The sequence below is a fragment of the Caretta caretta genome, chromosome 13 (assembly GCF_965140235.1).
Source record: "Caretta caretta isolate rCarCar2 chromosome 13, rCarCar1.hap1, whole genome shotgun sequence".
Lineage (NCBI taxonomy): Eukaryota > Metazoa > Chordata > Testudines > Cheloniidae > Caretta > Caretta caretta.
In genome coordinates, this window is record NC_134218.1 from 7,055,726 (window position 1) to 7,060,560 (window position 4,835).

A 4,835-nucleotide genomic window follows, 5' to 3' on the forward strand; every position below is an offset into this window, starting at 1 on the left:
AAATCTCTTCTGACTGATTGCTGCATGTGTATTTAAAAGAAAGCCAACTACTGACAGGAACAAGCTAGCAGTAATTGAGTGTGCTTTAAATAACTATATTACTTTCTGCAACCAGGGATAACAAGTAAAAATCGTGGGGGGGGGGTGTGTGTGTGTACATGGCATATTTCAGCTTCAGGAAAAAGGCTATTAGGGAAAACTAGTAGACTGATAGATCAAGTTGCATCTTAGAATTTCTTCTGTTTGATTTCAGTGCCGCTACACAATGCAAATGAAATATCATGTGTATTGTAAACTACTTCCTTGTACAGTAACACATTTGCTACCACTATGGCTCTTATTTAAGCATTTGACTGCAGTAATTGTTTTATACATTAACTGTACTCCCTGATGGTTGGTCTATTGTCTTTTTCCAAAATGGTGCTTGCAGAGATTAGCAGCTTGATTATTTGTTTTATTAACAATTTCAACACTGTGTCAGCATTGATTTGGAGAGCAGTGTGGTATTGCTAGGATTCAGTGGCATAGTTTGTTTAAAAAAAAAAAAAGCTTCACTACTTAGCTCACTGATTAGTGCTAACAATCTTCACTCAGGCAAAACTGCTCTTGAAGTCAATGGGACTCTTGATCTTGATTTTAGCTGCATGTTGAAAATACATCTGATCAAGACAGTTCACTGAGGATAAGCAACTGGAGACCAGAGCCAGAGCAAGGCAAAAGTCATTTGAGGAAAGCAAGAGTGAACTGCTGGGTTAGAAAGATGGACAGGGAAACACAGAAAGTCAGATGTCCAGGGATACACACACTGTGTATGTGAGTGAGTGTGTATATATACACACTCACACACACACACTGTGTATGTGAGTGAGTGTGTATATATACACACTCACACACACACACTGTGTATGTGAGTGAGTGTGTATATATACACACTCACACACACACACGCGCGCTCAAAAAAGACAGCCCAGTTTTCTCTAACTGTGAACTGATGCATTTGATAGGAAAGCAATTAATAATGCAAATAGAAAGCAGAGGAGAATGCAGGCAAGTAGATGCTAAGCAAGCAAACTGTTATAACTTTTGGGTCAGGGTCCTCAGCTCCTACACCACTGCAAATATAAAACTACATTACAAATGATCCAAAGCCCATTGAAGTCAATAGGAACCTTTCCATTGACTTCAATGGACTTGGATCAGCTGCTAAAATGATACGTTAGATTCCTGTGTTCTAACAACATAACACATTTGTTCATGTGTCATTTCTGCCAGTAAAAGTAAAATCAGAGTTTGGTGCCAGCTATTTACTATCTTCTATACATCTGTGAGGGCTTTCTTTCCAATTGAATTTCCTTTCTGTTGATGCTTGATGTTAATTACTGCATGGAAAGGAAGTGTTCTTTAAAAAAGACTGACTGACTCTTTAAATTCTTATAAATTATATGCACCTTCCCCTTTCTGACTGATAGATATATTGTTCAGCCACACCACCATCATGGCAATAAGTATATGTACTGTTATGGGTCATGAGTTTAAAAATTAAATCAAATGCAGAAATTGAGTCTTGACAGAATCTGAAGAGATAATGTCTTAGCTTCCCCAATTATGCAGTTCAACATTTGGATAAATCATATGAAAGTAAGTATTTAGCCCCATTTTTCATAATCGCTATTAATGAGAACAAAATGGGAGCTGAGGGCAGAGGGAGAGAGTTTTGACAAGATAAATAGAATATGAGGTGGTGTTGTCAGCCACAGAAAATCAATGCTGCTTAACCCCCTAAACAGCAGGGGGGAAATGCAGAGAAAAAAGAGGAACTGATCATGTGTCATTATTATTAACAATCTGTATGCCATGAAGTTTTCGAGTTGGGTGTAGAAAAATGGCTCAGAAGACAGCAATGTCAAGCGAATCCCTCCTGAGGAGTGGAGCTGACCACAAGGAGCTCATATATTTTGAACATTGCTGATTTTCTCTGTGCTTGGTGGCAAGTGGTGTTTTCAAACATGCTAAACAATCCGTTTTAAAACACCACTCATTTTCCTACTCTGGACAAGTGCCTATGGTTTTAGGACAGACTGCTCTAAATATCTTCCAGATCCTGCAGTGAGGAACGTAGTATAAAAACCTACATAGAATGGAACACAATAGACCTTCAGCACGAGGCTGTCTATTTACTTAAAGACAGTAACAACACAGAAGAAACTTACCTGCCAACCCTGTCTTTTTTATTTAGCATCCACACCAGGACACATCCTAAATATGCAGTGCTTGAATGAAGGATGGGGAGGTATAGGCTCTGCAGTCATTTTCTATCATTCTTTCCCATCTTTTCCCCCTTTTAATGCTGAACCACTTGAAACATCTTTGGGGAAATTATTCATGCAGAATCACTTAAGAAATGACACGTTTCTGAACTGAATTCATTTTTTGTCCATTTTGTCAGGTATCTAGCACTCACTGAGCCAAATCAGTTAGCTCTAATTGGCTTCAAGATCTGGACCCTGATACAGGCCTCTCTTTATATGAAAGATCAGCGCTCCACACCTGTACTAAGTTTGGTCTGCACCAGCACTTGTGTACTCTGTATCTGTACTTGTCTCGGGGAATATACAGTATATTTGCAAGGCAATTGCCTTGCTCAGATATAACAACTGGTTTCTAAAGTAACAGTACTCCAGTAACAACTCGGTTTTCAGTTAGAGCTTGTTTAGGATTCCTTTTGCCTAATGCCAAAGCTCAGAGGCTTAAGTATAAATAGCATCTGAGCCTCTGAGCTTTGCTATACAACAATAGGGATCCTAAACAAGATCTAACTAGAAACCAAGTTGTGTGTGTTGCTTCCTATCAGGAGACATATTCCTAGTACACAAACTACATTGTCACATTGCTGCATTGAATTACAATCACAACATCCCCATTAAAGTCGATGAGAATTTTGTCATTTTACACACACACCCTGTGCAACTCTGAAAATTGAGTTTATATTGTAAACCTCTGTTTTAAGCTATAAATACCCTGGCAACCCATGGGAGAAGGGACCATTTTGATATCTCATGCAACATTAGCAGCTAACAGATTAAGCACATGGGGCCTGAGAGATTATCTCCTTGACTCAGTATAAGCCAGGGATTCAAACAAACAGCTGGCTGTGTCCCCAAAAATAAAAACATTTGATTGTGGCAAGCTTCAAAGTGACTGGTTGACTCAGGGTGGGTTGGGTCTTTTTCTCCTTCTGGGTTAGAGATGCAGAGGGCAAAATGAACAGGGAAACAAAACCAAAAGATACCACCCTCTTCCAAAAGTCAGGAAAGCAAGTAAAACAGCCCCAGAACATATGGAGGAATCAAGTGTGGGGTCCCCTGTAGGTTTCAGTTGTGCAAGTAATATTAATCCGAGGGGAGAGAGGGTTTTGGGGGCTGAGATCAAAAGAGCCATTCCCATTTCTGTAGGGAAAAGGAGAGCTTTGATGTCACAGAATCTTCCCTGCACCGCTTAATGAACTGAAATTGTGACACACTGACATCCTGGAAGATTTGAATGCACTTAGCACAATGACACATCTTTGGGTTAGCTTTCTTTTTAAAAAAAAAAAAAAAAGAAGAGCCTTCTTTATGACCCAGCCTGCAAAAAGGAATGGGGGCAGGAATTGACTATTACGTTTAAATATGGATAAGGGAGCCAGAGAGGGCTTTAGGCAGTGACAGGCGAGCGTTTTAGTCTGGATCACATAAAGGATGTCACACTCCCATGCAAGTTAAAGAATACCAGCGCCACTGAAGATCTGACTCAGGCAGATCAGATAAAGCTGTAAACAAGAAGGGAAGTGGCATAAACTTTCTCACCAGCCCTGTAACATAAAGAGGGGGAGACAAACATGTATTGGACTGGATAGCAGGCCAGATCCTGCAATCCTTGCTAAGGTCAAAAGAGTTATCCAAGATCAGAGTGAACTGTGCACTAGACTTCACATTCCATATTTTCCAGCATCCAGCTCATGTCAATGGAGCCTTTATTATTATTATTATGATACACATACACACCCACACAAAGGGCTTGATGCTGTGCCCACTGAAGTCAATGATAAAGCTCCCACTGATCTCAATGGAACAGGATTAGGCACAAAAGGGATTTCTGCTTAGGTGGTTAACTAGAAGCCCAATGAGCCCAGAGCATATTGGCCTCTTTGCATTGAGAGTGCAGTGATGGTGTCTTGTATATTTCCACTCTGTTCTCACTGCAGAGAACATGCCCACACCGAGTGATATTTTTCCATGTATCAGTCAGATTCCAAGCGTTTACTGATTGCCTGTGACAATCTCTCTGGCTCTAGGCTGGCAAATACCAAGTCTCAGTTTGGGCCTGTGGCAGCAAAGCCCCCCGTAGAGAAGGGCAGGGGGAAATATTAAACAATGAGAAGTCAGCCAGGAAATGTTCAGCAGGTGGGGAAATGTTTCCAATAGAACTTTTCCTTACATGGATTTTTCATCCTGGCCAATGCAGCAAGGAAAGAGTCTGAATGGTTTAAAAAATCCCTCTCAACAAAACCCTATCAAAACAAAACACTCCATACACAATTTTCTCACAATGAGAGAAAGAACAAACCTCACATGACAGATGTAAGCTATATTACTTAATGGACAACTGGAAAGCGCTCAGATACTATGGTCATAAGAATAGTAGAAGAACCAACAGAATAGAATTGAATAGATTAGAATAGAACCTTGATGAATTTCACAATGAGAACCCAGAAGCAGCCAGGGAGTCAGAAAAGGAGGAGTGGATTTGATTTTAAGGACAACTTTTCTGGTTTAATTGCAATAGCATTACAATTC